The sequence below is a fragment of the Castor canadensis genome, chromosome 17, assembly GCF_047511655.1.
Source record: "Castor canadensis chromosome 17, mCasCan1.hap1v2, whole genome shotgun sequence".
In the NCBI taxonomy this organism is placed as follows: Eukaryota; Metazoa; Chordata; class Mammalia; order Rodentia; family Castoridae; genus Castor; species Castor canadensis.
This window is the reverse complement of record NC_133402.1, coordinates 67,082,256-67,105,741: the sequence shown is the minus strand read 5'-3', so window position 1 is coordinate 67,105,741 and position 23,486 is coordinate 67,082,256.

Below are 23,486 nucleotides of genomic sequence, written 5' to 3'. Positions count from 1 at the left end.
ATGTGCTCTGGCCAGCCTTGCTTATGACATCATTCACCTGGGAGAAGGAGGAGAAAGATTACCAGCAGTCAGGAAATCTAGTCCAGGGATGTGTTGTGTCCACTTCTTGTTTTATTATGATTGCTGTTTGTAAAATCGTTGTTATTGAAGTCAGCCACAGATTGTTTGCCGCCTGTCTGTGGCTGCTTCCCTCCAACACTGACAGAGTTCAGCCCTTGCAGTGAAATCCATGCGACCCACAAAGCTGAAGGTATTCTCTACCGAGCCCTTCATGTTGTAAGATTGCTGAGCCTTAGATTAAAGTGAGTCAAGAGCGATTTCCCAAAATAACTAGAAGTGTCCACACGATGACTCCAGTATGACCCTGTGGACTCTGCTACTTAGCAGGGTTCTTCAAATCCTCAGCATCATTGGACCACAATTTCCACCACCTCCTTCCTCATTCAGTCGAAATCAGGAGGGTTTCAGTTAGCCACCAGCTGGTCTCTGAGATGGACCCGTAGGTGGCAAAGCAGTGTGTGGACTGGCAGTGCCATGCTGCCCACTCAACAGTGCCTTTCCTGAAGTGGCCATTGCTTGGGGTCAGTCAGAATAAGCCTGAAGCTCCTCCCCCAGGCAGCATCATGGTCATAGAAGTATTCCTCTTTTTCTGTCCTCTAGGTATGTGAAAAGTCATGCTGTCACTCCTTAAACATAAAAGGGGGATTCCCACTCAATGCATGGAGGATCTGTGTGCGATAAGTCAAAATCTCCTGCCCACGCACTGCAGTGTTTCTCTTCCCTACCGTTTGCTATTGATACACAATAGTAAAAAATGTCACAAAGTGTTATTCCAGAAAGGATCCTTGCCAACAGCTTGCCTTGTTTTACTCTGAGCTCCATGTCTGCTGCGATGCAGATGGTTTTGTATGCTTCCTGGCAACGTGTGACTGGCAAATGGTTTTGCTATCAGAGAAAATGCAAATTTTGGCCATTTTGTATTTTAGCAGAACAATTCATCAATATTGGGCTGGAAACATCTGATTGTTTTACCAGTGAGACTATTATGATTTTGAAAAAGGGCGTTAAAATCTTCCCAGCTTTATTCTATTATTCGATCACACTTCACAATATTGGGATGTTGTCTAGTTGACCAACGAAGACTCAGTTTGCAGATGTAATGTCACGTTTTGCATTCCCAGCGCCCTCTGCCACCTTCATTAACACAGCTCCTGCATACATGTCTTTCCATTGTATCACTTACCTGGAGTATTGTGCAGTACTTAAAATTATGACGTTATTCTAAACGTAGTGACATCATTTTCAAGATGCTTGCTCTTCAGAGAACTTATTGCAAGTTTTTGGCAATTTTTTAAAAAAATTAATGATGTAACAAAAATCACTAGTTAAGAATTAAAATACAGATATAATATACATGAAATATAATATACAATGATATGAAAAAATTAATCATCCTGGGCTGGCCTGTGATAAATCTAGCTGAGATAAACTAATAACCACATTCTTTGTGGTATGCCTGGATCCTCTTTATATGGTAAAGATAATTAAGCAAGGGCTAGGACTTTTATGATGGCTTTAATCAGCATTTTTCAAATTTCTAGACTACGTGTGGAAAAATATTGCACCATAAGTGTGTTTTTTTTCCTCCAAACTGTCGAAGTCCTGCTGAACCACACGAATAACTGATCATTCTTTGAGAACCACAATTATAAACTGTGATACTATTTTAGAGATTTTAAAGGCTATATAAAAACTTATTAAATGTTTATATGCTTGACTAAACTGGTGTATATTTTAGAACTAAGTGGGAAAATGTGTACAAGGATGATACACATAACTGAAAAAAGTCTAAACAGAAAATGTAATTAAAGGAAAACTTACTGAGGAAAATGCATGGTAAATATTCCTACAGTTTAGAGAACTGGGCCTGTATCTGGCTCAGATATTCTATTAACTAGAGTAAAATTATGACTATTTATTATTTATTCATGTTTAGTGGTGCTGGGATTTGAACTCAGGGCTTCATGCTTACTAGATAGGCACTCTACCACTAGAATCACACCCCATCCCCTTTTTTGCTGTAGTTGTATTTCAGCCTATTTTTCTAGGTGAAGTCCCACTGGCTAAATGGTTCCTCCTACAGTAGTTGAACTGTTTTGTACTCACTCATTGCTTAACACATTCACAGTAAATAGCTAATGATGAAAGAGTCATTCATCTGTCACCACCCTCTACTCTCTTAATTTGTTGATTTTCAAATTTATTACTCAAATATTAAGACATTTTAAGATAAATGCTAAGAGTGTACACACACAAAGATTATCTTGGTCAAAAATTTTTATTTGTGATGAGCTGGTGAGAGAGATATTTTAAAGTAGATCCCTTTCTTGTCATCTTAATCATATCTTATTCTACTGAGAGAGAGTTCCTTATGAACATGCAAGATTTCCTTGGAGTGGTAAATGTTTAATACTTCTTCTCAGGAAAGAGTTGTAACAAGACAAAATTCTGAAGAAGATTTGTTTGTTATGCTCGTTTTTGAGACCTCAGTTGTATTAAGGTAGCATCCATAAAAATTGATTAATTCAAGTAATAATTGCATACTGAGACCTCAAAACTACCTGCCTTTTTGTACATTCACTTCATCATCACTTTAAGTATCAAAGCACTCCAAAAGCAAGTATAGAAAGTACCCTCTCCATCTAATAGTTAATGACTTATTTGATCAGAATACACGTCGAGATCTAGCAAATCGATCATGATAAATTAGCAATAACTGAGTGGAAAAGACTTGATAACCATTTAACCCCTAAATTACAGGTGCCAATGAGTTGTTCTGCCACAAACTGAAACCAATGGATACAATGAAAAGTCTAGTTGACTCTTATGTTAGAAATATTGGAACTGAAAATGTCACATGCAAACAGTGTCATTTCAGCCTGACGTCTAGAAAGGTAGAGCCAAAATAAATTCCTTTAAATACTTTAAATATAGGAAAAATAACTAGCTTAAAGAATTATGAAGTTATAAGTTCTGTGCCAAACCTTGCTCCCATGTTTAAATCACCCTTGTCTATGTAAGCATCTGCTGAATATATAACCTGTAACTTTGAGAAGGTGAAATACAGCTCATTAATACTCACACAAGTATTCATTAAATTCAAAATATACCTTAGTAGACACTTATAGGTGTCTTATGCTTTTTATATTAATAAGAAGCAGTACATTAGTAATTAAGTAAATATTATAGTAAATATAGCTTATACTGGAAGCTTATCACTCCCCAGGGAACAGATATTTAATTTGTGGTCATGATAATAACAACTTCACATCTTTCAGGAGAGCTTAATAAACTTCAAAGAAGACAAAACAAGAATGTATGAGTAAAAGTACATCCTTAGCCTTTCATTAGGCAAAATGAGCATGAGTCCTGGCCCAGCATGGCTTCTGAAGTTAGCACTCCCGACTACAAAGCAAATGTATGCAGAGAAATGTGCAACAAAAGCCCCAGCTTTTAAAGCTGCAGTTCAGTTTCCACAAATGTGGCTTACAAAGGCCACCATTCTCTGTGTTAACAAAAAGTTGTGAATCTGTTCTTCACTAAATCCTCTTTTCTTGTATAATCCACTGGTGCACTTTAGCTTGAGTGTGCTTTATCTCACCTAATCCTGGGCTCATTCTCTCTCAGACAGAGGCAACAGGATTATTTCACACTTAAACGAGGTCCAGTTCTTATGTGATCTTTAAGAGGACACCTGGCTGACACAGAATTTCAGCTACAGATTAACCAGGTGCACACGGCACATAGCGATTTCAGACATAATAACCGTTTATGATGGAAAGAATTGCTATCGGACCACATAAAATGCATTTTAAATAGACAGAAGGGTCTGTACAAGTCTCTTGTATAGACTGTGCATGTGATACTTACACACCTACATACATAAGAGTACTCACTTCAAGAAGGGAATTCTACATTCTATTAGGAATTTTATAACCCAAAGAGAGTGCTCCCACTTTCACTCGTTTCTTTCATATTCAGCACAACCACAGCTTAAAATGGGTTGAGGAGAGCCAGGCATTGTGGCTTAGCAAATTGGTCCTTGATTATTTTTTTCTTTTAATGCAGTAGACAAGAAACCTGAATAGAAAATAATCTAAGCCCCCAGGAAGCTAGAAAACATGGATTAGTAGGAAGTAAATCTCTTCCATAGCTTGGCTCTGCAGGAGCATAATATTTTTACATCCCTTTTTTTAAAAAAGTATGTGTGTGTGTGCATGTGTGTCCACGTGCATTTATTAAGCACATAGTTTTTACAGTGTAGAGTGTGTGCAACACACATATTTCTTGTGGGTCTTAGCTGTTAGTTTATTATTACTAATATGGCCAAGGCTTAGGCACTTTAAACACAGTTTTCTGATTCCAGATTCTGCCATATTTCAGTATTTTAAAAAATTATCTAAAGCTAGTCACAGCTATAGAAATATTATTTTGACTGTAAATTCTGCATAAAATGTGCACAACTGCCATTTATTTTCTACCCTGCATAAAAATCAATATGGCTTATTTTCCATTTGGAATTTGTATAGATATTTTTAAGAGTGTCACAGATGTTTAAGAAAAATGGAGGGCAATAAAAACCCTAACATTCATCTTATGCAGGAACTCCTGCTTTCTAAGCCTAGAATTTGAGAAGTGGAATAAAAATAGTATTTGAGAGAAATTCGAAAGTTCAAGAGTATGAATGTTTTGTTGGATATTTTAACTCACCAGAATTTAAGTAAAATTAGCTATCCAAGAATTGAAAAGTCAATCCGTTCAGAAATAATGTAGATCAAAGCGATACCTCTTGAAGTTCTACTGGACAAAATCACAGTTCCATCTCTTCCAACTCTCTCATCTCTCTGAGATTCAGTTACTCTACCTGCAAAATTGGGGCAGAGAATCATCTATCGCTGTGTGTGAGCGTAGACACGCAAAGCACAAATAATGACGACATTTTCTCGAAAACATCCAAGTTCAAATAGTATACCAGGTTATAAGAAGTATGTCATTAGAAATGTAGGTTACATTATTTATACCAAATTTAGAAATTTTCTCCAAAATTAATAATTGAAGAAATTATAAGAAATAATGAAAACAACAGGCTAAGTTCACCATTACACCAATAGTCATTCAATTTAATTATCCATTTGCTTTTTTCTTCTTTCATGCCTTTTATTGTGCTGAATTTTATTTATTTGTTCATTTATTTGTTTATTTATTATAATATTATTGTTGTACTGGGGGTACATTGTGAACTTTTATAAAAGATCTTACAATATATCATATTTGAATTCTACCTCCTCCATCATTCTCCTTTATCCTCCCTCCCCCCATTCCTGGAATAGTTTTAACAGGTCTCATTTTCATACATGAGCACATAATATTCCCACCACATTCATCCTCCTACACACTTTCCCTACATCCTCCCCATTCCCACTGGCACCAAACACCAGATAGCACCTGTTTTACTTTCCTGTCCTCTGTTCTTGAAAAAAAGACATTTTTGTTTGTTTAAGATAGCTATTCAGGGAGTTTCCGGGACATTTCCATGTATATATGTATTATAATGTGAATTGGTTCATTCCTTCTGTTTTTCTCCTTTCTTAGTCCACTTCTTACGGTGGTTTCAACAGGCTTAAAATTCTATATTCATTCTTGCATACGAAGTGCATAAACCATATTCACCATCTTAACTTTCTTTGTTTAACCCTCCCTCTCCCCTTAGTGTGATCTATTTTTCGTAACATTGCTGCATTTGTATTGGGCCTATATTCCACATATGAGAGAAGACATGCATCCTTTGACCTTCTGAATCTGGCTAACTTCACTTAAAATGATATTCTCCAATTCCAAGCATTTACCTGCAAATGACAAAATTTCATTCCTCTCCTTTTTTTTTTTTATAAAATCACTGATCTCATCAATTGACAACATATTGACAAAATTAGAAAATCAGTTTAGCTTTCTAAGGCATGTGTCATTTTCAGGCAACAAAGAGTTAGCTGTGTAAAAATAAGGTAAAATTTTTGTAAAATTAATTCTCTAGAATCACTTTGATGTTGGTCATGTTCTCATCAAACATAGCCACTTACCATAATTGAGTTGAGCTCAGTCTCTGTCCTTATTCATAATAAACTAAATACATACATTTCTTAAATAAATTAAATTCAAGACCACAGCTGTCAGCAAAGTAATCAATCCTGGATACAAGTAATTTAGATTTTCACTAGTGTAATGGAGGATGAAGTAGATGTGAATTTTAGGTGTGTAAAAAATAGCATTAAAACATAACATAATCATAGGAGAAAATCCAAAGAGAATGTGTGTAGAGCACTGAGCCCTGGAGAAGAACAGTTGTCTACACAGTCTAAATATATACCAATTAAGCTTAATTGGCTAGAATAGAATTGAAATAATCACTGCCCCAATCATGGAGGTGCTGTGTGCATATGTAATAATTGTGTCCCTGTCTGCTGGTGGCTGTCATGATGATAATAACTATGTGAACATTTGTTTATTATTATTTGCTCAACACTACTTCAAACACTTTAGACATAGTATCAGACTAATCCCTAGGCCACACAATGAGTAAATGAGTAATGTATGTCTCGCTTTTTTCTTCATTCTATAGATGAGGAAACTAAGAGAGAGAAATATCTCAACCCCTGTGAGATGGAAACCTTCCTCACACTTGATCTCACTAGATATGTGTCATTTCAGGAATCCTTTCCTGCCTTTCTCCTGCAGACAGAGACAATCCTGCCACTCCACACAAAGCCACTGGAGCCCGTAAGATGCTACTCTCCCCAAAGCTTTTGCCAGTTTACTAGAAGCAAGAGGAGACTTCTACTCACACTTGTATCATTGAGTTACTCATTTAATTCTCCATCTAAGTTTCATATCCGTTTTTAAGTTTTGCTTTATGATTTCTTAATAACAACAAAATGAAACAAAGCTTAACATCAAAAGGTCCCATTTTACCAGTAAAGAGAAGTAAAATATTGGGTGCCCAGTTAAATTTAATTTTCAGATAAACAAAGTATTATGTGACTGGTTATCCTGGCTTTTATTTGCTAAACCAAGCTTAGTTTTCACAATTTGTATTGTATTGATTTCCCATTGTAGCAGTAATAAATTACCACAAACTGAAAACAATTTGTGTTGCTGTAAAATAACACAAATTTATTACCACAGAGTTCTGAAGTTAGCAGTCAGACATCATGTTTTTGGCAGGACTGCATTCCTTCTGAGACTTCTTTCTCACCTTTTCTGGTTTCTACAGGATGCCTTCTTTCCTCCGCTCATGGCTTCTACATCCAACTTGAAAGCTAGCAGCATAGCATTTTCTCTCCTCCCTGACCTTCTGTATCCCTTTGCTGTGCTGGGGTTTGAACCCATGGCCTGCTGCACGCCCGATTATCACTCTGTCACTTGAGCCAAAGTCCTAGCTAGCCTCAAACTCACAATACTCTTGCCTTTGCCTTCTAAGTCACTTGTACAACAGGCATGTACCACTATGCCCCTCTCTGTGTCCTTCTTATAAAGATCCTTGGGACAAAATTGGGCTCAGCCAGAGAAGTCAGAGTAATCTTTTATGGAGATCCTTAGCTGAATCACATATGCAAGTAGCTTTCCAAAGAAAGACAAAATGTCACAGGTTCCAGAGATTAACACATGGACTTCGTGGGGGAGTGTGAGGGGTGTGGACTTTGGGGGGCGTATGGGGGATGGACTTTGGGGGAGTGTTGGGGGGTGTGGTGCGTTATTCTGGCTACCACAGGAAGTTTCTTAAACTTACTAAAAAGTTTTATGCTTATAGGATACATACTGTTTTCTAGTATGCTGGCCTTCCTTCTGAGTTTACTTTTCTTTCTGCAGAATGGGATATTTTAGCAGTTCTTTCTGTAAGAACCTGTGTGAGAACCTTTTTACTTCATCTACATTGTTGGAAGATACCTTGTTTCCCAGTCACTCACACTCACACTCCTCACTCTGTCTTTTACCACTCCTGGGAGGAATGGCAACAGAGCTGACCAATCAGAGCACTACATTTTCTTGATGGACAGGTGTCCATCCATGCCAAAAAGATGCAGCATTACTGTGAAAGAGATTATTTAGAGCTATAGCTTATGGGGATTTGAATCAAAGATGGCTGTTATTTTCATGAGATAATAGAGCCTTGTAATCCAGAGAGCAGAGTAAAAAAATAGAAACATTCTTTATGGCACTGTTTCTGCTGCTAGATCAAGCTATATGTGAAGCCAGAGCTTTCCTCTGACTTTTAAATTATGTGATTCCATAAATTTTGTTCATTTAAGCCAATTTTTCCCTGTTTCTGATCACTTGAAATCTAAAACAAATTCTGTAAAGATATTAAAATTGTGATTTATATGCTGATGTATTTTATGATGTTTTGTAATAATGCCATAAGGTTATGTGAGGCAAAAAATTTAAACCCTGTAGTTAGCATACCTGTAAGTATTGAGTCAGAGACCCAAAGAACTGATTTCTTTGCCAGTATGACCACAGTTCTAGACAACTTAAAATATAAATGGAAGACAATTAAAAAATGGGAAGAGTCAAGTTCCTCTTAGGTGACAGCCACTAGCTTATGGTTTTATCTTTTGCCAACGTGGCCTGGAGTGAATCAGTAGCTTAGTCCTCTGGGGTTCTTCAACCCAGTCAAGAAACTGTAGGAAATAAAGAAAACACTTCAAATCTCATGGTTTTTGTTTTCCTCTTCTCCACAGAGTGGTTTTGAAGTTCAAGTGTAGCCTGCCAAACATGAAGAGCAAGTCTGGCCATGGTCCATTGAGTCATGCATTAAAGGAATGAGAAATACTTTATCATTTGTATTTCACTATTAGTAACTACTCCAGAATTAGAAAACTCTGTGGGGCTATTCCAGGTGCAGATATCACTTCAGAAAGGGAGGTAATGACCAGCTGGGACTAACCAGTGCCAGGCACTGGCTCTGGATGAGTACACGCCCGTGATACACTGAACATCTAATGTTTACAATACCCCTTTGAATGGAGCGAGGAACCACGTAAACTATGGCTTCCATGAGGTTATAGTCTCACTATTAACTCGTAATATTCTTACTGACATGAGTACCTCAACAGCTATCTCAGTGTGCTCAAAATACAGAATTAGGATTCGATACAGCTTTGTAAACACATGCAAGGTAAACACTGGGATATTAAAATGTGATGCGCACACTCATACACACATGCTCATAGGGACACATGCACGTACAGTCACACACATACACACATTCATACACACACGCTTATACACACACCTGTACATACACGCTCACACATACATACACGCACCCGTACATACACGCTCATATGAACACACATATGCGTACATATATGGTCATATGCACATACACACGTCCATGCAAACATATGCAGGACAGACTTCATTAAGAATTCTCCAAACACAAGTTTATAAACAAGCCTACTTAAAAGGGCAAATCTTTTACCTTTAAATACAATTTAAAAATCCCACCCTGCTGTTACTTGTGGCTATGATTATTCATTCATCAGAAACCTACAATTTCATTTGTATTTGTGGATTAGATGATAGGGTCTTCTGAAGTGCTTGTATTCCACTGAAATATGTTTATTGAGCATCAATCTATAGATTTATAAACATATTTTGTATAATTTATTAAAGTTCCTTTAGGAAATACAAATTAAAACCACACTAAGATTCCACCTCACCCCTGTTAGAATAGCCATGATTAGCAACACCACCAACAACAGGTGTTGGCGAGGATGCGGGGAAAAAGGAACCCTCTTACACTGTTGGTGGGAATGTAAACTAGTACAACCACTCTGGAAAAAAATTTGGAGGCTACTTCAAAAGCTAGACATTGATCTTCCATTTGATCCAGCAATACCACTCTTGGGGATATACCCAAAAGACTGACACAGGTTACTCCAGAGGCACCTGCACACCCATGTTTATTGCGGCACTATTCGCAATAGCCAAGTTATGGAAACAGCCAAGATGCCCCACCACTGACGAATGGATTAAGAAAATGTGGTATCTATACACAATGGAATTCTATGCAGCCATGAAGAACAACGAAATGTTATCATTGGCTGGTAAATGGATGGAATTGGAGAACATCATTCTGAGTGAGGTTAGCCTGCCCAAAAGACCAAAAATCGTATGTTCTCCCTCATATGTGGACATTAGATCAAGGGCAAACACAACAATGGGATTGGACTTTGAGCACATGATAAAAGCGAGAGCACACAAGGGAGGGGTGAGGATAGGTAAGACACCTAAAAAATTAGCTAGCATTTGTTGCCCTTAACGCAGAGAAACTAAAGCAGATACCTTAAAAGCAACTGAGGCCAATAGGAGAAGGGGACCAGGAACTAGAGAAAAGGTGAGATCAAAAAGAATTAACCTAGAAGGTAACACACATGCACAGGAAATCAATGTGAGTCAACTCCCTGTATAGTTATCCTTATCTCAACCAGCAAAAACCCTTGTTCCTTCCTATTATTGCTTATACTCTCTCTACAACAAAATTACAAATAAGGGCAAAATAGTTTCTGCTGGGTACTGAGGGGGTTGGGGGGAGAGGGAGGGGGCAGAGAGGGTGGTAAGGGAGGGGGTGGGGGCAGGGGAGAGAAATGACCCACGCCTTGTATGCACATATGAATAATAAAAAATAAATAAATAAAGTTCCTTTAGTAAAACTTGACAAACACACAAATCTTAAAATATGCATATGATCTCACCAGCCAGAGAGAACAAAGGTCATGAGAATTCCATGTACTCACTGTCTCGTATAGACACATATTCTCATATTTATATTATACATGCATGCACATGGATGTGTGCATACACAGACACCTTATTTTGAAGGATGTCAACATTTTTGCCTTGTTAACTTTAGAAGAGCACAGAAGACTTTATCTTTAGCACCATTTATCTTTTTTATTTGGTAAAGCACTCAATAAACCTTTACCTCTGCAAGGATAAAGACACTACTCCAATGACATGAAACCTCTGGGGCTATAAGGAGCTAATTTTCTACAGAATTATGCAGCAGACACTTTCCTACAGTCCCTGCTGCATCTCAGACTATAATGGAGAAGTAGGCCAACACTGGAGCTGAAATGTGAGACATATTTTGCTCTGCATCCTCTTTGTCAGAGACTTCTTGCTGCTTGCTGAACCTCTTCTTTCTCCTTATCTGCAAGATAATTACAAATATTTTCAAGGAAGAGCAATACTTTCATTTACAGGTTCATTTAAATAAATTCTGTCCAAAGAGATGCAAGCATGCAGGTGCAGTCCTTATAAAAAAAAATCTCTATCCAAGGGATCAGTAGCACCTTCCTCCTGATTTTTTTGTGTGGATGCAATAGGAAAGTGACCACTGAAGTTCAGCTTCCGTCTCAGAGCTATGAGACGGTGCAAGTGTGATGACAGAGAAGCAGCGTGTAAACCCCGAATCCCCATCCCAGCCATGGACAGCTGCGTCCTAAATTTTCCTACACAGACTAATGAACTGCATTTTCCTTAATTCGTTGTTATTTGGGAGTTCACTGTTACAGCAGCATTCACTCCATAATGGAAAAGTCTCACTGGGATGCAGAAAAGTGGAGGCAGGTAATTCTGGAGCAAAAGTAGTTTTTGTAGGGAAAAGACCATCCAAGGGCTGAGAAATGATGGGTGAAGGGTAAAAACATGATCTTCTGGGAATACTTTTAGTCTTGGAGTCCTGATGACATGGTGCCCATTGCTATGACATAAATGTCTGTGTCACTCCAGAATTCACATGTTGAAGCCTGATTCCTAAGGCACCAGTATTAAGAGGTGGGCCCTTGGGAGGTGATGGGATGTAACAGAGGCCTGAGGCAGCTAGACTGACCCTTCTGGCATGTGAGGATGTTGCTGGAGTTTGCTAGCTGAGATACGGGACTCTTGAGGCAATTAGCAGGAAGCAACATTTTATTGTGCCAGCAGAGATCCAGTGGACGCATGTCCAAAGGGCTGAGCTCCGAGAACAGAGGGGCTCACCTTATATACCCTTGCAAGCAGGTTTCAGAAGCAAAAAGCAAGGTCTAATCCATATATGGTTATATTTATTTTTATTGGCTACTTTATCCTAGTGCTATGTGACTTTCCCCTCCCTGGTGCTACGTGACCTTCCTCATGTTCAGATTTCTCTGCTCTGCCATCCCTACCTCCTTGCTTCTTTCTCAGGACTCAGGCCTAGACTGTTTTCTTCTGATCCTCCTCTCTGCTATAAGGACACAGCTTGAAGGAATGGATCCTCACCAGCACTGAACCTACTGGCACCTTGATCTCAGATTCTCAGCACCCAGAACTATGAGTAATATGTCTTTGCTTATGGTATTTTTGTTATAGAAGCTCTGATAGAAATGAGACACCCAGTATCTAATTTAAAGCTTTTGTTTTCCACGTTGTCATTTTCTTTTACTGTGACCAAGAACGCATTGAGATTTAGGCAAATAGTTACATTCCAGTATTTTAGACAATTAAAGAATAGTGCCTGTTTGTATTTATAGCTTTGAAAAGTACTTGTCAAGAAAAAAAAGTTGTTTATAAGTAATTACCAAGAATGATCCAAACTGAGTTGACTGACTGACCCAACAAGGAAAAACCAAAATGGCTTTGCAAGCATTCCCTTGGTGTTTTCAGTAATAATTACTGAAGAGAGCCCACAAGAACCTGGGTATCGTAGTGAGGATAACTTGTTTGCCAGAGCAACCTTGCAGGATGAGAGATTGAGGATGACGGGTTATTAATATGCAGCCATGAACCCCACTGGATACTGCCTGAGACCGTATGTGGAGCTGTGACAGAGTACCACAGACTGGGTAACTTATAAAGAACTAAAATTTGGGGGAGCAGGTGTGATGGCACATGACTGAAATCCCAAGCTACTCAGGAGGTGCCAATCAGGAGGATTGAGTTCAAGGCCAACCTGGGCAAAAAATGTGAGTCCCTATCTGAAAAATAACCTAAGGCAAAAAGGCCTGGAGTGTAGTTCAAGTGGTAGAGTGCCTGTCTAGCAAATGCTGAGCCCTGGGTTCAAATCCCAGTACCGACAAAGAAACAAACCTGAAATCTGTTTTATCACAGTTCTGATCAAGGTGCCTACTGGCAGGTGTCTGGTGAAGGCTGCTCTCTGTGATATGATGACAGTTTGTGTTGGTTAATGTTTTTATGCTGAAAAAAACTACTTGTCAGTTTTGTGAGTTTTTCATTTGTTTTGTTTTTTAGGCAGATAGCTTTTCTTAGAATAAAGAAGAGAAAAAGGTAATTTTTCTCTTCAGAATTCTAAGCTTTTAAAATTTTGTCCAGATTTCTCCATGGTAGAAAGAAAAAGAATAAGAGAAGGAAAGGGGAGGGAGAAAGAAAGAGAGATGGAGGAAGGGAGGGAAGGAAGATTTTATTTTTTCATGACTTGTTAAGGATGCCTTTACTCTTTCAAGACACAATATCTGGGGATTGCATATTATCTGACGACTGCTGACCCAGGCAGGTGATCAGACACTGCTTTCAGGCCTTTGGTGGAGGGAACTGACAGGTGGATATTTATATCACAATTGCATCTTTATAAAAACAAGGGAACTTTGAGCTCCAGTTCTAGTTAAGGCCCAGAAGCCTTTTATCTATCTCTTCCATAACATCAGTACCTTCTTTCTTCCACACCAGATCTGGGGTTCAAGCGGACATTTGCATTAAGCCAGTTTAGACATGCAGTGGTCTCAGAAACACAATAGCAATTTATCACCACCAAATAGATTATTGAATCATTAAACATTTGCATATGCTCAGCCTCTTCTCCCATATCAATTTTGCATATTACAATCTTACTTTTAATCCTCCAAGAATTCTAGCCCTATAAGAAGCCATGTATTTAATGATCAACACCAGTTTTTATGTAGTTGTCTTTCTAGTAATTCTGATTGCCTAAAGTTCATCCTGAGGTAGGTTCTTTAGGAAAGGTCACAGGAGAGCTCTGCCAAGTTCATAAACTCTTGCTTCTGCCCTCTAAACTTTGCTGTGTCAAGAAACTGGTATACATTTTCTTTCCCTGGCTATCTTAAATATGCTATCTATTTTCTTTGCATTTGCAGAATTGCTCTCAGCATATACAGTAATAATATAACTTTATTTCACTTATAAGTCAAAGTCATCCAGCTTAAATACTTATGGAGCAATTCCTTTTCATCTGAAACCCATAATTTTAAAAATAATTTATTTGATACAGGCCTTTCTAGATTGCTATGGTATAAAGTATATTTTTTCACTATGTACTTGTAAATCTGAGTTTTTTTTCAAAAATAATACATTGAGTAACAGGTCTTAATGTTTTTTCTGTTCCCTTGCCTTGGTTTTGTTCTTCAGTGGTTCCTAGATTTGTTTGTGAGATTCACTTGCCTACATTCACAATTTTTCCCTTTCTTTCAAATTAAAAGAATTTTAAAGAAGATTAAAAGAATTTTCCTTTCCATTTCCTTTCTATTAAAAAAAAAACCTTCTTTTTTCCTACCAAATGTTGTGAAGCATCAGTTTATTGCTTGATTTCTTGTATTCTACAACTTAGTTATTGTTTCTAAAATGACCTTCCTCTTGTATTTCTAAATTTTCCTTTAATTCTGTTACCAATTTCTCTTCTTCTCTTTTCTTTTTTCTGGGGGGAATTGGGATTTGAGCTTAGGGCTTTGCACTTGCAAAGTAGGTGCTCTATGGTTTGAGCCACAACTCCAGTTTATTTTTGCTCTGGTTATTTTGGAGATTGGGTCTTGGGAACTATTTTCCCGGTCTGGACTTGAGATCCTCCAGATCTCAGCCTCCCAAGTAGCTAGGATTATAGGCATGAGCCACCAGTCCCTGGCAATAAATTTCTGAATTTTTCTAATTCCTGTTTACGTGATTCTTTTGTGTCTGATATCATTTTTCCTAATATCTTTTTACTTACTTTGAATAGTATGGAATAGTTCTGGTGTTTTTAAGTGTGTCCTTATAGACTGTTTTAATTGTCTTTAGAAATGTCTTGCTACACCTGTTCATTTTTCTCTTACTGGAACTATGTCTGACATTTTTACTTTGATACATATCTTTATAAGAATTAAATTTAGCTGTATTTTTCAACTGAGACTTGGTGCCGAAAGCTTTGCTAACTTCAAAGAGCCTTTTATTGATTTAAACTACAAATGCCTTTTGAAGTATGCCTTTAAAACCATAATCAATAATAACTACACAGATGCTTATCAGTCTTTTAGTATACCAATTTATTTAGCATTGTCATTTTTAAATTGAATGATGAAAATTAATTGACTACAATTTTGCTAGCATGTATGAATGCGATTATCATTCTTGTGCATTGATATTGGTCCATATGATCAGTTACTTCTTCACAACAACCATAGGAATGGAATTACTAGATTATATATTTCCATATTGCTCACTGGAAAGGTCTTTAAAAGTTTACAAACATTAGTAACATGCAAAAGTGTTCACTCCACCACTCTCATCAGTGTCAGTTTCATAATTGAACAATTTTATCTTTGTTTAAAAATAAATTGATTTGGTACTGGCACAAAACAGATATGAAAACCAGTGGAACAGGATAGAAGACCTGGGTATGAATCCACACAGCTATGCCCACCTTATTTTTGTCAAAGGCATCAAAAATCAATAGAGAAAAGACAGTCTCTTCAACAAATGTTGTTGGGAAAACTGGATATCCACCTGCAGAAAATTGAAACTAGATCCATGCCTGTCACCCTGTACTAGTATCAACTCAAAGTGGATTAAGGACCTTAATATCAGACCTGAAACCTTAATGCTAGTACAAGAAAAAGCAGTGAATACACTGGAAGCAACAGGCATAGGGAAGGACTTCTTTAGTAGAACTCCAGCAGCTCAGCAACTAAGAGAAAAGATGGACAAATGGGACTACATGAAATTAAAAAGCTTCAGCACAACAAAAGAAATGGTCTCTAAATTGAAGAGGACACCCACAGAATAGGGGGAAATCTTTGCTAGCTATATATCAGGACAAAGGATTACAACCAGAATATACAAGGAATTTAAAACCTAAATTTCAAAAAAAAAAAAAATCAATGACCCAGTGAAGAAATGGGCAAAAAAATGAACAGAACTTTTTCAAAGGATGAAATCCAAATGGCTAAAAAAACACATGAAAAACTGCTCACCATCTCTGGCCATAAGGGAAATGTAAAGCAAAACCACACTAAGAGTCCATCTCACTCCCGTTAGAATAGCTACCATTAAGAACACCACCAACAACAAATGTTGGCAAGAATTTGGGGGAAAAGGAACCCTCATACACTGCTAGTGGGAACGTAAGCTAGTACAACCACTATGGAAAGCAATATGGGGACTCCTTAAAATACTAAAAATAGATCTGCCATATAACCCAGCAATACCACTCCTACGGATATACCCAAAGGAATGCGAGTCAGGTTACAATAAAGGCAACTGCATGCCTGCGTTTATTGCAGTGCTATTCACAATAACTACACTATGGAAATAGTCAAGATGCCCCACTACTGACGAATGGATTAAGAAAATGTGGTATTTACACACAATGGAATTTTACTCAGCCACAAAGAAGAATGAGATTTTGTTGTTTGCAGGTAAATGGACAGAACTGGAGAACATCATCTTAAGTGAAGTTAGTCAGTCTCAGAAAGCCAAAAGCTGTATGTTCTCCCTCATATGTGGATTGTAGACCTAAAACAAATAAAGCCATATTATGGGGCATGGGTCACACTAAGGGGAGGCTATGCACTGGAGGGGTTGGACAAGGGAAGGGAACCAAAAACTTGAATGTGGTTGATGTGCTCTCTGTATAGGAATGAATATAGTCATCTTAAACTGGCTGGGGCCACCATGGGAAGGGGACTAGGAAGAAGTGAAGAGGTCTGGTAGAGATGAACTAATTTGGGTTGTAATACATATTTGCTTGGAAACAAAACAAGGAATCTCCCTGTACTGCTATCTCTCTCTCAAACTAGCAAAAACATCATGTTTTTCTTTTTATCTTCTATGTTTTTTTCTTCTACAAAATCTGAGAACAGGATGGTGGAATAGGTTGGCACTGGTGAGAGGGAAGAAGTTGAGGGGAAAGGGGGTAGGAGAGTGAATATGGTGCAAATAATGTATTCACATGTATGTAAATGCAAAAATGACACCTGTTGAAACTGTTCCAGGAAGAACCGGAGAGGGGATGAAGAGAGCAATGGAGGGGGTGAATTCAAGTAAGACATATCTGATACATCGTAAGAACCTTTGTAAAAGCTACAATGTACCCCCACCCAGCACAACAATAAAAAATAAAATAAAATAAATAAAATCGCAGGCATTTTACACTTTTAAAAAGTAAAACTAGATTGATTAAAAATATAGTCGAACTTAATTACATTTTGTGGGTTTTTAAATTTTTAGGGGCTGGAGGAATGGCTCAAGTGGCAAAGTGCCTGCCTAGCAAGCATAAGGTCCTGAGTTCAAACCCCAGGTCTGCTAAACAAAGCATAATAAAACAACAAAACCTATATTTTATTCTATTTTGAATTATCTATTTAAAAAATTATTTTATAAGTTGTGAAATAAACCACACCACCACCACCCAAGACCTCTCTGTGCTTCTCTCACAGTAAATGGCACTGCAACAGATCCATGACTTATGCAACGAACCATGGTTCTATCTTACCTCTCACTCTCCATTGTCATTTACTTCCAATCCTTCCTCAAACTCTCCAGACTATGCCTCCTAAAAATTTAAAATCTAGCCCACTGTTCCCCTTCCACTGGTTTCATGCTAATCTTACCTACCTGTTCCCTGAGCTCCTATTCTCCCTTTACCCACTCTCCACCTGGAGCCACAGAGGATTTCCAATATGTTCTCAAATCCTTGATGCTTAGAAAGACTTCTCAAAGACAAGATGTTCTCTTTGATGGTATTCTTACTTTCAATGCATTGCTACCATTGTTATTCTTCCTTACCAGAAATTCAGAGTTTTTGGATTGAAGTTTTTCTTTGATTCAAGGGTTTATTTAAATAATAATAATAATAATAAAACACTCCCTACTGAAAGTACTTTTTTGTTATTGTTACTAATGGGTTAATTTTTGCATTGTGTTCTGGTCATATTATTTGTATTTCTACTTTTTTGACTTATTTGCAGCCTATCAACATTTGACTAATTTTAATAGATCTTTCTCTTCACTTGAAAACAAGGTTTGTGCTTGGGTAAAGTGCTTGTTATATATTTATAGGCTTTATGTTATGTTTTCAGGTGTCCTGTGTCCTTACTAACATTTTTTTTCCCCTTCATCTACCTAGATCTGAGAGAGGTGTGCTAAAGTTTCCTATTTTAATATCTGTCTCTTTCTCCTTTTATCTCCTATAGTTTCTGCTTTATGAAAGTTGCTACTGGTGTTTGGTGAATCGATATTAATATCTTCACTGTGAATTGTAGTCTTTAGCATTAGAGAATGTCCTACTTTACATTGTTTAATTCTTCTTGCCCTGAATTCTACCTTGTTTTAGAACAAGATCATGGCCCCTGCTTTCTTCTTACTTGCCTTTGCTTGGTATATTTTTGTTCATGCTTTTATCTTTTACCCTTTTCAATTCACTGTATTTTAGATATATCTTTTGCATACAGCACAAGGTTAAATTTTGCTTTCTTAACCCGTCTGAAAATCTTTTTCTTTTTATTATAGCAGTTAAAACGGCCAACCTGTATTGACACAATTAATACTGTTCTCTGTTCTATAATAAGAACATTGTGTTTTATAAGTGTGTGTGCATTTGTGTTTACCATAATGTTAGCTGTTTGCTTTGTTCTTTCTCTCTGGTATTTCTTTTGTCATTTGGGAAGGCTTTCTAATGGCTATTTTTATAGTAATACTTTTCTGTAATGCTTTAACCACAACTTTGTTCTGAAATAGTTTTTTCTATTATTCATATTAATGTCAGCAAGTAGTCACTTCTTTTCCTCTCTTGATAGTCATAAGTGCAGTCTTAATGTTTATAGGACCAAATATTTTTAGGCTTCAAGCTCTTTATTTAGAGTAAATAAAGACTGTATCTTTATCCGTTTAGATATCTTTTCATTCCTGATACCAGTGAGTCAGCAAGCAGGTATATTTTAATACCTATTTACTCCACCCCCTCTTTCCCTGTTTTCAAATTGGTTGTATTACTTCTCCAGTGTCAGAACATGTAATATGAATACTGTGCCTTGTCGCCTTTATCTCCATCTTTTAGTCATCAAGAGCTTACAGTCTGAAGCTTCTCCAGAAGTTACGTTATTTCCTGAAACTCTTGCTGGAATGGAAAAGTGTATAGAATGGGATTTCTGCAAGTTCTGAATGTATTGACTCTGTACCCTTGGTGTCTAAAGGTTGTTTGGTCGAGTACAAAAATCTTTTCTCATATTTTCTATTCTTCAATGTTTTAGTAATGTTGTTTGATTATTTGTAGCTTAAAAGATGGCTGCAGAGAAATCTGGTGTGGTTCTCATTTTCCTTCTCTTGCTCATCACTTTATTGTGCATGAGTGTATTGGTTGGGGGTGAGGACAGGGTGTGGTTCTGAATTTCCAAGGCAGACATTCTCATTGCGTGTCTTGGAGTTTGGCTGCTGTGTCCATGCTCAAGCACAGTGAACACAGAATCAATAAAACCAATCCTTTCAATAAAATCAATCCTTTCAATAAAACCAATCCTTTCAATAAAACCAATCCTCTTAATAAAACCAATTCAATAAAACCCATCCTTTCAATAAACCAATCCTTTCAATAAAACAATCCTTTCAATAAACCAATCCTTTCAATAAAACCAATCTTTTCAATAAAACCAATTCAACAAAACCAATCCTTTCAATAAAACCAATCCTTTCAATAAAACCAATCCTTTCAATAAAACCAATCCTTTCAATAAAACCAATCTTTTCAGTAAAACCAATCCTTTCAATAAAACCAATCTTTTCAATAAAACCAATCCTTTCAATAAAACCAATCCTTTCAATAAAACCAATCTTTTCAATAAAACCAATTCAACAAAACCAATCCTTTCAATAAAACCAATCTTTTCAATAAAACCAATCTTTTCAATAAAACCAATCCTTTCAATGAAACCAATCCTTTCAATAAAACCAATTCAATAAAACCAATCCTTTCAATAAAACCAATCCTTTCAATAAGCACAATTCTTGTGCTTTTTCTTGTTGAACTGTGGGTTTAAATATATTTTCTGTCCCATTGCATCAGTGTTCATCTTCTGGAGCAACTATTAAATGAAAATTTGATTACCTTTGCAATTTATCCTCACCAAGTTTTTCAAGTTCTTTAAAAATCTTTCCTTAAGTTTTTGTTTTGTATTTCATTGATTCACTATTTATCCTAATTTCTTTGCCCTGGTTCTTGTGTCAGCTCACTCTTAGTTTTCTCTTATTTCAGTCTTATATTTTGTTTTTATTTTTTTTGGCAGCACTAGGTTTTGAACTCAGGGCCTCATGCTTCCTAGGCAGGTGCCCTACCACTGGAGCCACTCCAGCAGCCCATTTGTGAACATTTTTCTATTCTTTTTCCAATTCTAAATTGTTATTTGTCAGTCCTTCCCTGATGTCCTCCTATCATCTGTGTATATGATTTCTGAGATTGTGAATATTTAATTGTGCTATTTTTTCAACACTTTTTTTAACATCTTACTTTGAATTATGCTGGAGTTTTCATTTGCTTTGATTTCACTTATTTTTTATGTGTCTTTTGCTTGTTGGAATGCTAAGCTATTAATTTTCATCATTGTTCTAATTTTCTAAGCCTCCCACGTAGCTGGGATTAGAGACATGAGTCACAGCACCCAATTCATTATTTTTAATAATAACTGATTGGAGTTAGATTACATTTTAAAGAGGTAGATTCTCTTAGGCTATTAAAAACAGACTCCTTAGATGAGCAGTAAGCAATAGTGTAGCTTTCCAAATATCATGGCTTGATGGCCTCTTTCTGTTGCTGCAAGAAAGTCTCAAAATATGAACTGTCTGTATAGATCTAAGTCTACTCAGGAAGATATTCAATCTACAATCCTATACTTAGTCCTGGAGTTCTGTGAGGCTCATCTACCAATAGTGGCTTTCCCTAAATAAGCTGTCTGCTTATGCCATGCTTTCTCCATTTCTTGAAGTCTAAAACCATACAATTCTTCTTTCAAATGCTTCAATATTGAGATATTTTAAAGAAAACCCAAAATAGCAATGTGTTTCTCTGTTCTTTCAAGTTGCTTTTCAACCTTGATCTTGCATGGCCAGTAATTGAGAGAGTTAGACATGAAGAGACAAGACCTGGGGATGCCCCAAACAGAGGGAGTAGCCAGTACAAAGGTACTGAGAGGGGATGCAAGGGAACTAATGCCACAGAGCTGAGGGAACACGATGAAAAGAGAAGGACTGAGCAAAAGGAGATGGAGAAGAAGCAAGCATTGAGGCAGGATGAAAGTCAAGTAAATACGGTATTCTGAAAGACAAAAGAAGGAGAATACCAAGGAAAGAGGATGGGATGATCGTTCAGAAAAATGGCAATCATGGTCTAGAAGACAAAGACAAAGAATGTGACTACTAAAGTTAGCAACATGAAAAGGACCCTAAAAAGTTAAGTATCCATGATGTAGTGAGCTCAAGAACATGGTTGGAGACTGGACGGAAGGGAATGGAAACAGTATGTACCATATTTCAATGAGTTTTGTGGGAAAAGTGTAGGAAGATGAAGAGGCATCTGGCAGAATGTTTATTTTAAGGTAAAATGATTTTTACCTTTATTTTAAGGTAAAAATCTTTAAATGAGTAATAATATAGCATGCTTGTACATTCCTGGAAATGGTACAATGGAGGGAAAAAGAATTGATTGTGTCAAGAAAAGAGAACCACTTAAAGGATATTCTTACTAGGTAAGAGTAGCTGAAATTACACAGCAAAACTACACCTGGATCAAACTCATAGTTGTACTCTCTGCACCAGGCTCCTAGGCAAAAAAAGAAATGGCAGTAAGACAGGCAAAAGTTTGTCAAAAAAAATAACCATTGGAGTTTGTACTACAGTCCTTCTAGATGAAGTTCTAGTCCAGCCACATGTCTCTGCAGTTCCAAATTGTTTACCATAAAGAATGATTAAAAGTAAATTCACTTTCTTCAGTATCCAGAATTATTTGCCATTTACTAGGGTAGAAGAAGATAGCAACTGTGTATTTTAGAAAGCATTCCATCCAAAAAGTATTGAAACAAGAATCTATTGCAAAGTAATTTTTAGCCAACCAGAAAATTACAGTACCATGTTATCTGCTTTCCCAGAACTGTTACACTTTTGAGTACAGTTAAATAAGTTTTAACAATTTCTTCATTGAGATGCGATGAATCTATAGGTACACTCTTAAGAACCTTGTCTGGACTGGTGGATCCATAATGTACTGTGAGTTTAGGATTAATTTTTCTTGTTTCTTGAATTGTAATCAGCAACTATCAATTCATCTTGATATTGAACTCAAACCCTGTATATTTTCTCAGATTTACAGTTTTTTATGTTGAGGCTTACTTTGCTGACTTCACCTAAATGGTGATTGATTTTATCAGCAAAAAGAAAGCAGGTGAAAGCCAGAGCAGATGTTGGTAATTATATCAGAGGCACTAATTAACACTATCTAAATGAAACAAGTTTGTCTTTGTTAATGTCACTCTCACACTATCACTCCCCAACCTGAGGAAGTAGCTGGTACACGATGGCGTAATTTTATTCTCATAAAAGAGACCCTGATGTTTCTGAGCAGGACTTTCCAGCTGACAGACAAAGGGCATAGACATTTGTTCAAGTTTCCTTAGCAACTGTTACATTCCTAATTTTTATAATTATTTGAATGCTTCAGATCATTATCTAAACAACTAATAAATAAACATAAGAACCCTATATAATTCATATCACCCAAATGATCTAAATACATTTTTCTATTACTTTATTATGAAAAGTTTTATGATTCAAATAAGGTATGGGAATCTGGCATTTTATGTGAAATGCATGAATTTTACAAATTTAGCCATAGCTATTTCTAAGTTTAAAAAGTAATCAATAATGTTTAAAACAGGCAGTAGAAAAACTGCATGCTTTTCCTTCTCTCCTATCAAAAGCATACTTAAATGATTACAAACACCCCAAAATAGGATATATCCCATCCTTAATAAAAGTTGAAAGTTACAGTAATTACACATTGAAGAATGTGTGCCAGACATAACAAACTTAGAAGCAAATCAATTAGAGGGTACAGAGCTTTAAAAAAAAGTCTCTAGCTGATAACAAGTGAGATGTTTCCAAATGGCTCTACTCTAAACTCAGGTTGAAGAGATGAAGAC